Source organism: Tursiops truncatus, chromosome 21, assembly GCF_011762595.2.
Source record: "Tursiops truncatus isolate mTurTru1 chromosome 21, mTurTru1.mat.Y, whole genome shotgun sequence".
NCBI lineage: Eukaryota > Metazoa > Chordata > Mammalia > Artiodactyla > Delphinidae > Tursiops > Tursiops truncatus.
In genome coordinates, this window is record NC_047054.1 from 35,179,194 (window position 1) to 35,191,941 (window position 12,748).

Consider the following 12,748-nt stretch of genomic DNA (forward strand, 5'->3'; position numbering starts at 1 on the left):
ACCCAGAGTTTTGAGGGAAGAAACCAAAGGCATCCATATGTGAATGGAAAAATTAAAACTATGTCTATTCACAGAACACAGATCACACCATCTTAAATATAAAACTTCCTATAACAACAAAAAATATTTGACTAATCAGTAATTCAGCAAAGTAACAGAAAAAAATATCAATTCACAAAAATCTATCTTATACATATATACTAGCAATCAACAATCTGAAAAAGAACTTATGAAAACAACTCCATTTTAAATAATGTCAACATTAATATTTAGGAATATATTTAATGAAGATACAAGACTTGCTTTTCTGTACGTAAAGCTGTCTGTACGTTTGAAATTACTGGAAAGTCAAGTACTTTTCAAAACACCATGTCAAAACCATGCCAGAAAGGCAGAGGAAATATCAAACTTCCATGCAGAGGCCAAGCCTTACCCAGATCCAGTTCACCCCAAGTCCACATGTCATTTAGAGGCACTGTGGAAAGACTTATTAGGACTTCCCAATATAAAGGACTTCCCTTTCTTCCCTGTTGTGGATGACCTGGATGTGGTAGAAACAGTGGGATTTTGGAAGTTCAATTTTCCACACCATTCCACCAAAAAAACTTGATAGAAATAATAAATGAATTCAGTAAAGATGCAAAATCAGTACACACAGCTCAACTGCATTTCTAAACACTAATAATGAACCATCAGAAAGAGAAAAAAAAACCCTATTTACAACCGCATCAAAAAGAACAAAATACCAAGGAATAAATTTAACCTAGGATGTGAAAGACCTGAAAACTTTAAGACACTCATGAAGACATTGAAGAAGACGCAAGTCGGTGGAAAGACTCCCCGTGCTCATGGAATGTAATAATTACTGATGCTAAAATGTCCGTTCTACCCAAAGCGGTGCACACAGGGAAGGCAGGCCGTCCTGAAATTCCAATGGTGTTTTTCACAGAAATGGAGCAAATCCTCCTAAGATGTGTGTGGAGCCACAAAGGACCCCGAAGAGCCAAGGCGACCCTGAGAAAGGAGAACGGGCCGCAGGCATCTCCCTCCCTGACTTCACACTTCATCACGAAGCTACAGTCCCCAAAACAGTGCGGAACTGGCTCAAAACAGGCGCACAGACCAGAGCGACGGGACGGAGAGCCCAGAACACATCCTGCACGGTGGGGGGGGGGGGGGAGGGGGCCGTTAAGTTACGACAAGGGGGCCAAGGACACACCAAGCGGAAGGGCAGCCCCACGGTAAACGGTGCGGGGAAGACTGCACACCCCATAACCCACGCGGCTCCACCGCACACCAGCCTGACCAAACACCCAGCTTTGCACACCAAGGCCTTCCTGGGTCGCATGAAGACGGACCCCCGCAGCCGTCAGTCGCCCCCAGGAGGCTTCTCCCCACTGTTCCTCACTGTCTCCTCACCTGTTCCTCCGGCGTCGCCTGCGTCCTCAGGAAACCCAGCTCCCGTCAGCGTGGACGCAGCCCCACGTTGTCCTGAAGCCGAAACCACAGCGAGTCCTTGAGGAGACCGAGCGCCCGTCAGCAGCCAAAACCCGGCGGTGCCTGAGGAGACACAACTCCCCTCAGCTGCGCTCAGAGCGCGTTCCGCAAAGAACGCGCATGCCCTGTGGGTCACAGAGGCGGGATCAGCGCCACCCTGTGGTCGGTGTGGGAAGTGCAGGCCGCCCCTCCCTCACGGGTCACTGGAGACAGAGACCCTGCTGGCAGAACTGCTGAACCCATTAAATTGTGGAAATCAAACAAATGAGGACAATATCCCATAGCTTCTCTAAAGTAGTTAATGAACAATGAATTGGAAACCAGATGGAATAAAATGAATGTAGACACGAGCTTTACAACTTACACCAAATTCACACAAAATGATTCAGAGACAAGTTTGAAATGCAAAACTATTCAAAATTATAGGAGAACACATAAAAGAAAATTGATATGAGCTTGGGCTTGGTCATGCCCATCACAAGATTTGTGGTTTTAACGCACAACACAAAAAAACAGTCCAGAAAGAAAAACAAGGGATTCTGTGGACTTTATAAAATTAAAGGTTTCTACTGTGTGATAAACCTCATTCAGAAAATCGAAAGACAACACACACTGGGGGGGAAAAACTGCAAACATATCTAATAAAGAATTTGTCTCAAAATATACAAAGAACTACAACACAACCCCATTAAAAATAGGGAAAGCTCTAAATAGACACCTGGTCAAAGAAGGTACAGAGATAGTATACAAAACTATGCCCAGGACAGGGGGACAGAGAAACAGTGGTCCAGTTCAACTCCCTGAGTCATGTGTGACCCAGGACTAGTCCTGTCCTTCCTGGAGGCCTCAGAGTGATGGGGAGGGAGGAAGGGGAAGAGGGCGGATTCTGCTTAAACCTAACTCTAACCCCGACCACTCTCACCACTTTCATTCAACATGGACTAGGAAGTCCTAGACATAGTAATTACATGAGAAAAAGAAATAAAAGGAATCCAATGGCAGAGGAAAAAGTAACACTGTCACTGTTTGTAGATGAGATGATGTTTTATATTTCATTTATTTATTTATTTATTCATTTATTTATTCTGGTTGCGCTGGGTCTTAGTTGTGGCAGGTGAGCTCATTAATTGCGGCAGGCAGGCTCCTTAGTTGTGGCATGCGAACTCTTAGTTGTGGCATGCATGTGAGATCTAGTTCCCTGACCAGAGATCGAACCCCGGCCCCCTGCATTGGGAGCGGGGACCCTTAACCACTGGACCACTGGGGAAGTTCCGAAACGATGTTTTATTTAGAAAATCCTTAAGACCCCCCAAAACAAATAGAATTCATTGGAGAATTCAGTTAAGTTGCAGGATAAAAAATTAACCTATAGAAATCAGTTGCATCTCTATCCACTGGCAACAAACTTTCAGAATGAGAAATTAAGAAAACAAACGCATTGACAATGGTATTAACAAAAATGAAATACCTAGGAATACATCTAACCCAGGAGGTAAAAGACCTGTACTCAGAAAACTGGAAGACACTGATGAAAGAAACTGGAGACGACACAGACAAATGGACAGATATAATGTGTTCATGGATTGGAAGAATTCATATTGTTAAAATGATTCCACACCCCAGAGCAATCTAGAGATTTGATGCCATTCTTATCAAAATACCAATGGAATTTTATGAGAACTAGAGCAAAGAATTATAATATGTGTAAGGAAACAGAAAAGAACCTGAGTAGTCAATACGATCTTAAGAAAGAAGCAGAAACTTGGACATATCACACTCCCTGTTTCAAACTATACTACATATCTAGAATAATCAAGACAGTATGGTATCGGAACAAAAGAAATACACATAGATCCATGGAACAGAATTGAGAGCCCCAAGATAAATATAGGCATATATGGTCAATTCATCTATGACACAGGAGGTGAGACTATACAATGGGGAATAATAGCCTCTTCAATGAATGGTGGTAGGAAAACTGGACAACTACATGTACAAGAATCAAACTGGAATCCTTTCTTATACCACCTACACAAGCAACCTCAAAATGAATCAAATGCTTCAATGTAAGACCTGAAGCCATAAAGCTCCTCGAAGAAAACATAAGGAGTCTGGTCTTTGACATCCATCTTAGCAATATTTTCTGGATCTGTCTCCCCAAGCAAGAGAAACAAAAGCAGAATAAACCAATGGGACTCCATCCAACTTTGAAGCTTTTCTATGGCAAAGGAAACCATCCACAAAATGAAGAGGCAGCCTACCGAATGTGAGAAAATAGTTGCAAACAATATGTCTGAAAAGGGGTTCATATCCAAAACAGATGAAGAACTCACACAACTGAACCTCCAAAAACCAAAAACCCAATTAAAACTTGGGACTGAACATTTTTCCAAAGAGTATGTACAGATGGCCGAGAGACATATGAAACTATGACCAATATCATTTATCATCAGGGAAACGCACATCAAAAGAACAATGAGATTATCACCTCACACCTAAAAACTTGGCTATCGTCCAAAAGACAACAAATAACAAGCCTTGGCGAGGATGAGGAGAACCCTCATGCATTCTCTTGGGAATGTTCATTGGTGCAGCCACTATGGAGAATAGTACAGAGGTTCCTCAAGAAATTAAAAATAGAACTACCATATGATGCAGGAATTACACTTGGGGGTATCTTTCTGAAGGAAACAAAAACACAAATTCAAAAACATATACACAAGGAGATCAGCTCAGTGCTTTGTGACCACATAGAGGGGTGGGATAGGGAGGGTGGGAGGGAGGGAGACGCAAGAGGGAAGAGATATGGGAACACATGTATATGTATAACTGATTCACTTTGTTATAAAGCAGAAACTAACACACCACTGTAAAGCAATTATACTCCAATAAAGGTTTAGAAGAAAAAAGAAAACAAAAAATACATGAATGCATCTAAATCACATCTACAATGGACACTTAGGTTTATCTTGTATGTCTGAACCACAGTTACTCCTTTTTGACAGTAAAATGCATTCCCCTCCTCAATGCCAAAGCAGATGTACAATTCATATCCAAAAGACCAAAAACAGGCCAATTAGGTCAGTAAAGTTTAAGTTAAACCATGTATAAGCCAGAGTGAGTTCCTCACACCTCAATATGTGAAGAGTTTTTTTCCCTTTTGATTACAAGTCTTTCAATAGAAAGCATTGATGATCAAAATGTCAATCCCTCAGTGCCAGAATGATTCAGCTGTTTGGCCCAGGTGTAGATCATGTCCCTCAGCGCTAGGCCTCCTTTATATTTGCCTAGTTAATCCACATTGGGGGAACATTGATCAGGTATCGTGAACATGCTCAGAGGAATGTTAATGAGAAAACGCTTTATATAGGTCATACATTTTATTATTCATACCCAATTGTCACACAAGCATTGCACATGTGCTTTTAGCAGTAGACCTAAAGCAAACAGTGATACATCATGAGTAGTTACATTCTCATAACTTCATTAGGTAATTTTCCTTTCCTCTTAAACATCAGGGCAAAATGAAGCCAACACAGTAACTTTCATAAATACACACTTCCATACAGAGGTGTCATTTATCCAATTGCTCCAAGTCCTAAGTAGCTTGAGGGGAAGGACTTCCCTGTGTCTGGAAAACACAGATCAAAGCCAGTAACAAAAAAACCCAAAAACATTATAACCATATTCACCAGTTCACTCAATAACCAATCCTTCTGTTAACTTTTTATGAAGCCATCCGATTCTCCATTAAGATTTTTCATTTCTTACCCAGTTTGGCATTATGATATGAAATTTATCAGAGACCTGTGCTTGCCAAAAGGTCCTTCACATAGATATTCTTGAAGATGGAGCACTTTTGCAAAGTGTTAGAGCACAACAGTAACTATCTATAAATCACATAAAGACTTAAAAGGTCATGGTTAAACATTTGACCACAATGTAAATGACAAAAGAAACCATTAATGCTGTTACATACAACATTTAAAAATAACTAGAATTATGACCAATAAAATTTTACCAGGACATGCTAGCTTTTTAGGAATTCCATGTAATTTAACATACTAATCAAACATTTCTCTCTGAGATGGCTCAAGGACCTTCGAAAGCAGCTCAAAGTTAGCTGGAGATCAAAAGTACTGTTAGAATTGGCCAAACAACACTTATTCACTGAACCAAAGTAAAGAGATTTCAAACAAAAATACAGATGACAGACAGGCAAAGGAACTCACAAGCTGTTCACAATCAAAAGCAGCATTCCAAGGAAACTTTGGAGGGAGAATCCAAATCCAGGCTTGCCCTAACCCACTTCCAACAAAATCCATCTTAGAAAATCCTGGTCATGCACAACTCTTTCCTCAGTGTTCCCTTTTCACAAATGTTCATCACCTTCTGTATCCATCTTATGTTGCCCCTTATTTTTTTCCACATTCAGACACAACCAGCTCTACTACAAAGTGACTTTCTTTTCTCTTTGTACCATCAGCCTGTTACCTAGCTGCTCACTTTCTTTATTACGTAGCTTAATAAATGTTTGAACATATGGAATTTCTTTTGTCTTTCTCTTCCTGTGACAAAATAACTCTAGCTGAAGGATGGTATAGTCATTTAGGCTCCCACTCAAAGACCACCATTCCTCATTTTTCAAGAATGTATCCATACATTGGCCAGACAAAATTACAATAGAATTGCATTCTTTTCTTAGTCTTAGGTTTACAACTATAGGTTGACCAGTCTGCCAGGATTTTGCCCACTGGCTATCACATGGAACTGAAGAAGAAGCACTTCTTATGCTTGAACCATAGAACACTCACACATGGACTAAAAACAAAACAAAATCCTAAACACCAATGGAAGCCTCAAACCAAAGGAACCAGAAACCAAACAGAAACCAAAAACCAAACAGCTCAAGACTCAAATCATCTTCCAAGTCTCAACTTAGCCTGTGACCTCTGTCCAAGTGGTGCACCTTCCAAATGAGATTTCCTGGAATGAAAAGTCACCCAAATGGGAACCAAGGTTACCCCAAATTCACAGGGTTAAAAGGACCTCAGACTGCATGCCAGGGGAGTTACCACACGCTGGCTGAGGTGCTGCAACCTCCCAAATGCTATTTTTCTGGTTCCCCAAAATAATCCCTTGGAGTAAGACATTCGGGGCAGCCCAGGCAGGAGGAAGAGAGGAACGTCCTCAAGGCAAATATGGCCTCGGCAGCTGGTAGGGTGTTCCCTCTTCCACCATCTATTCCTGCCCCAGAGTTCTAACTGCTGGGATGACTGGGGCACAGCCTTTCCAGGCAAGGGTGTCAGGTGGTCTGCCCTCTAAAGGCATTCTCCAACCCTACACTCTCTCGAAAGCGGCTGGCGTGGAGAAAATCTCAGTGCCCGATTGAGTCAGGGAACCCACAGGGGCCATCCCCAAGTCAGCCCCACATTGGGTACTAAATATGATGTCGAAAACTCGACTACTGTGCACCAGTGCCAAATCGAATCTGAGAGAGAGTGGTTTGGAGGAAGTAGAAAAGAATAGCTTTACTGCTTTGGCAGCCAAAGGGGGGACACAGAAACCTCGTGCCTCAAAAACCGTGCGTCCCAATGCAGGAGGATCTGGTGAGGAGTTTTACAGCAGTGGTTTAAGGATGCAGCTCCTCCTAAGGTTTAGTGTGTGTACAGGGACTTAACTCCCTTTAATCTGGCCTCAGATGGTCTCTTGATGAGCTTCTCTGAAATAAAGAAGACTAAAATCTTCTATTTTGTGGGCGTTTTAGGTTGGTAAAGAGCTCAAAGATAGGCTTACCTGTATCCCTTGAGGCAAAATCAGGATCCAGCCCCAAGGCAGCACTATTGTTTCTTGATGCTTCCTCACTTTTCTCTGCATCCCCTCCCTTCCCTGATTAGCAAACATTCGAATCTGCCCTTTGGAAATCAGGGAGGGTCCTGGAGTCTCTAGTCTAAATAAGGCGCTGACACTACACCTAACTCAGACCCTGACATTCTCCCTAAGCAAAGCCCTGAGACTACTCCTAACTCATTCCCTGACACTGTACCTAACAAAAGGTTCTGATGCTAATCCTAAATCAGGCCCTGACACTGTGTCTAACGAAGGCCCTGCTGCCGTCAATAACTAAAGTCCTGACACTATCCTGAGCTAATATCCTCACCCATGTCTTACTAAGGTCCTGAAACTGTCCCAAAGGAAGCCCTTACGCTGTCCCTAAAAGAGGCCCTGAGCATGTTTTTAACAAAGATCCTAATGCTACTCCTACAGAGGCCCTTATGCTGCTCCTAAGTCACGCCCTGACACTGTCCCTGACTCAGGCCCTTAAGATAGGCTTCACATAGGCCCTGTTGCCATACTTCAGTTAGGCTCTGACGTTGTCCCTACATCAAACCCTGACACTGGTCTTGATTAAAGACCTGACACTGGTCCTGATTAAAGCCCTGACACTGGTCCTAACTAGGACCCTGATGCTCTCAATAACTAAAGTCTTCACGCTATCCCTAGCTCATTTCCTGACACTACCCCTGGCCTGGAAACTGACTCTGTCCCGAGCTAATTTCCTGCCTCTTATCCTCACTGATGACCTAATGCTCTCCCTAATTAAGACCCAGACTAGTCCTAACTAAGGTCCTGACACTGTCGCTAACTAAGGCCCGGAATCTACACTAATACAGGTCCTGCTACCGGCAATAACTAAAATACGACACAATCCTGAGCTAATATCCTGACCCATTTCTAAACAAGGTCCTGACACTCTCTCTAAGAAATCCCTGTTGCTTTCCCTAAGTCAAGCACTGACGCTGTCCCTGCCTGCATCAATGACACTGGTTCTAAATAAGGCCCTGATAAACTCAGTGACTAAGGTCTAGACACTATCCCTAGGTCATTTCCTGACACGATCCATGAACTTTACCCTAAACCTAGCCCTAGCAAATGTCCTGCCTCTTATGCTAATTGAAGCCCTTACTCTGTGCCTAACACAGACCCTGAATATAGGCCCAAGGCCATGACACTGTCACTAAGGCCTAGATGCTCGTCCTAAATCGGGCCAAGAACTGACACTCAATAAAACCCTAACACTATTCCTAACTCAGGCCCTGACACGGTACCTAACAAAGGCCCAGATACTAGTCCTAACGCAGGCCCTGACACTGTCTCTGACTAAGGGCCTGCTGCCGTCAATATCTAATGTCCTAACACTATCCTGAGCTCATTTCCTGACCCATCTCTTAACGAGGTCCTGAAACTGTCCCTAAATAAGCCTGACGGTGTCCCTAAGAGAGACCCTGAGGCTGTCCCTAACAGAGGTCCTGATAATGGCTTTAGCAAAGCCCCTGAGGCCGATCCTACCTAGGCCCTTATGCTGCTCCTAAGTCATGCCCTGATACTGTACCTAGCTAAGGCCCTGACCCTACGCCTCACTCAAGCCCTGTCACCCTTCCCAAGTCCGGCTCTGACGCTGTCCCTACCTGAAGGCCTGACAATGGTCCTAAATTAGACCCTGATGCACTAAGTAACTGAAGTCTTGGCACTAATCCTAGGTCATGTCCTGACACTATCCCTAGACTTAACCTAAACTTGCCTTTAACTAATGTCGAGCCTCTTGTGCTAACTAAATCCCAGATGCTGTCCCAAATTAAGGCACTGAAATTAGTCCCGAGGCTATGAACCTCTCCCTAACAGAGGCCTGGAGGCTCGTCCTAACTCAGGTACTGACACAACACCTAACTCAGGCCCTGACACTGTACTTAAAAAAGGCTCTGACGCTCGTCCTAAAATCCTGACCCATGTTTTACCAAGATCCTAAAGCTGTCCCAAAGTAAGCCTTGACACTGTCTCTAAGGGAGGTCCTGAGAATGTCCCTAACAGAGGCCCTAAGAATGTCTTTTACGAAGACCCTAAGGCTGATCCTACAAAGGCCCTTATACTACTCCTACGTCATGCCCTGACACTGTCCCTCACTCAGGCCCTAAAGATAGGCCTCACTTAGGCCCTGTTTCCGTACCTTAGTTAGGCTCTGACGCTGACCCTACATCAAGCCCTGACACTGGTCCTGATTAAGCCCCTGACACTGGTCCTAACTAAGGCCCTGTTGCTCTCAATCACTAAGGTCTTCACGCTATCCCTAGCTCATTTCCTGACACTGTCCCTGGCCTGGAAGCTGACTCTGTCCCGAGCTAATTTCCTGCCTCTTTTCCTCACAGAAGCCCTAATGGTCTCCCTAACTAAGGCCCAGATTAGTCCTAACTAAGGCCCTGACACTGTCTCTAACTAAGGCCCGGAATCTATCCCTAATATAGGACCTGCTGCCGGCAATAACTAAAATCCGGACACTATCCTGAGTTAAGAATCTGACCCATTTCTAACCAAGGTCCTGACACTGTCCCTAAGAAAGTCCTGTCTCTGTCCCTAAGTGAAGGCCTGAGGCTGTGCCTAACTAAGGCCCTGAAGCTACGCCTACCTGAGGTCTTGACGCTGTGACTGCCTCAGGCCCTGATCATGCCTTTAACTAAGACCCTGTTGCTGACCCAACAAAGGCCCTGATGCACCTCCTACATCATGCTCTGACAGTGTCCCCACCTAAGGGCCTGAAGCTAGACCTCACTCAGGCCCTGTGGCTCTCCCTAAGTCAGGCTCTGATGCTGTCCCTACCTGAAGCCCTGACACCGGTTCTAATTAAGGCCCAGATACTCTCAGGGACTAAGGCCTTGACACTACCCCTAGGTCATTTCCTGACACGATCCCTAGACTTCACCCTAAGCCTGGCCCTTGCAAATGTCCTGCCTCTTATGCTAACGGAAGCCTTTATGCTGTGCCTAACTCAGGCCCTGAATTTAGTCCCAAGGCCGTGACACTGTCCCTAACTGAGGTCTAGATGCTCTTCCTAAATCTGGCCCAGAACTGTCCCTCACTAAGGCCCTAACACTACTTCTAACTCAGGCCCTGACACGGTACCTAAAAGAGGCCCACATGCTAGTCCTAACGCAGGCCCTGACACTGTGTCTAACTAAGGCCCTGCTGCTGTCAATATCTAAAGTCCTGACATTATCCTGAGCTAATATCCTGACCCATGTCTTTCCAAGGTCCTGAAACTCTCCGAAAGTAAGCCCTGACGCTGTACCTAAGGGAGGACCTGAGGATGTCCCTATCAGAGGCCCTGAGAAAGTCTTTAATGAAGACCCTAATGCTGATCCTACAGAGGCCCTTATACTACTCCTAAGTCATGCCCTGACACTGTCCCTCACTCAGGACCTAAAGATAGGCCTCACTTAGGCCCTGTTGCCGTACCTTAGTTAGGCTCTGACGCTATCCGTACATTAAGCCCTGACACTGGTCCTGATTAAGGCCCTGACACTGGTCGTAACAAAGGCACTGATGCTCTCAATCACTAAGGTCTTCACACTATGCCTAGCTCATTTCCTGACCCTATCCCTGACCTGGAAGCTGACTCTGTCCCGATCTAATTTCCTGCCTCTTGTCCTCACAGAAGCCCTATGCTCTCCTTAACTAAGGCCCAGACTAGTCCTAACTCGGGCCCTCACACTGTCTCTAGCTAAGGCCTGGAATATGTCCCTAATATAGGCCCTGCTGCCGGCCATAACTAAAATCCGGACACTATCCTGAGCTAATATCCTGACCCATTTCTAAACAAGGGCCTGACGCTCTCCCTAAGAAAGCCCTGTCGCTGTCCCTAAGTGAAGGCCTGAGGCTGTACCTAACTCAGGCCCTGAAGCTGTGCCTACCTGAGGCCTTGAAGCGGTGACTACCTCAGACCCTGATCATGTCGTTAACTAAGACCCCATTGCTGACCCAACAAAGGCCCTGATGCAGCTCCTACATAATGCCCTGACAGTGTCCCCAGCTAAGGGCCTGACGCTAGGCCTAAATCAGGCCCTGTTGCTCTCCCTACGTCAGGCACTGGAGCTGTCCCTACCGGCAGCCATGATAGTGGTTCTAAATAAGGCCCTGATACTGTCAATGACTAAGGTTCTGACACTATCCCTAGGTCATTTCCTGACACGATCCATAAACTTTACCCTAAAACTAGCCCCAGCAAATGTCCTGCCTCTTATGCTAACTGAAGCCCTTAATCTGTGCCTAACACAGACACTGAATTTAGGCCCAAGGCCATGACACTGTCCCTAATTGAGGCCTAGATGCTCAACCTAAATCTGGCCCAGAACTGTCCCTCGCTAAAGCCGTAACACTATTCCTAACTCAGGCCCTGACACGGTACCTAACAGAGGTCCAGATGCTGGTTCTAACGCAGGCCCTGACTCTGTGTCTAACTAAGGCCCTGCTGCCATCAATATTTAATGTCCTGACATTATCCTGAGCTAATATCATGACCCATGTCTTATCAAGGTCCTGAAACTGTCCCACAGTAAGCACTGACGCTGTCCCTAAGTGAGGCCCTGAGGCTGTCTCTACCACAGAATCTGAAATTCTAATGTCCTGACTCTCCCTAACTACCATCCTGACGCTGCCCCTAAGTGAGGCCCTGACACCCTTCTTAACTAAGGACTTGCCACTGTCCCTACCTAAAACCCTGACACTGTCTGTAACTAATGACCTGACTCCCTAACTGACACCCTAGTTTGGGTCCTAACTAATGCCCTGACACTGGTTCTAATTATGGCCATAATGCTGGTTCTAAGGCCCTGAAGATATCCCTAAGTAACAGCCTGAACTGTGTCTAACGAAGGCTCTCACGTTATCTCTAAGTGAAGCACTGACACTGTCCCTAACTTAGGCCCTTATAGTCTAAGCTGTCACTAAATAATGCCCTGATCCTGTCCATAAGTAAGGTCCTGAATATGTCCCTAAGTGCATCTCTGACGATGTCCTTAACAGCCTGAACTCTCTTCAAGTTATCTCTGAGGCTCTGACACTGGCCCTTCCTAAGGCCTCACCCCAGGGTTGTCCCAGGCTGCTGGGCAGTTTTCTCTTCCGCATCTATAGCCAGCTGCCTGCCATCGGCCACTCTAAGATTCTGCGATACAGTGGTCCCACGTGGGATGTGCCTGTGTAGGCTCACCTGCGGGAGGAGAGTCATGGCCACTCCGCCTTCCAGGGGACTGTGGCTCAGGGTAGGAACCTCACAGCCAGTGTCTGGACACAGGGTCTGTGTCCTTGTTCGTTGTAAATCCCTTGGAGTTACCTCTAACATTTTTGAATGGATATCGCCCCCTCTGCATATTCATAATATAAATTATTTACCACATTAAAATCCAAGAATGACATTCTTAGA

General features: G+C 45.1%; 1 long non-coding RNA gene across 2 annotated transcripts in view; it reads right to left on the bottom strand.

Annotated features, from left to right (window-relative positions):
• LOC117310033 (uncharacterized) overlaps positions 1–12,748 on the bottom strand; it is a 121,035-nt gene that overhangs the window by 35,580 nt on the left and 72,707 nt on the right. The window contains exon 3 of one of the 2 annotated variants that reach the window (XR_012329035.1): positions 1,420–1,560. The exons of the other annotated variant lie outside the window; for it this stretch is intronic. This is a non-coding gene — a long non-coding RNA (uncharacterized lncRNA). The remainder of the gene's footprint in view (positions 1–1,419; positions 1,561–12,748) is intronic. 2 annotated transcript variants of the gene reach the window in all.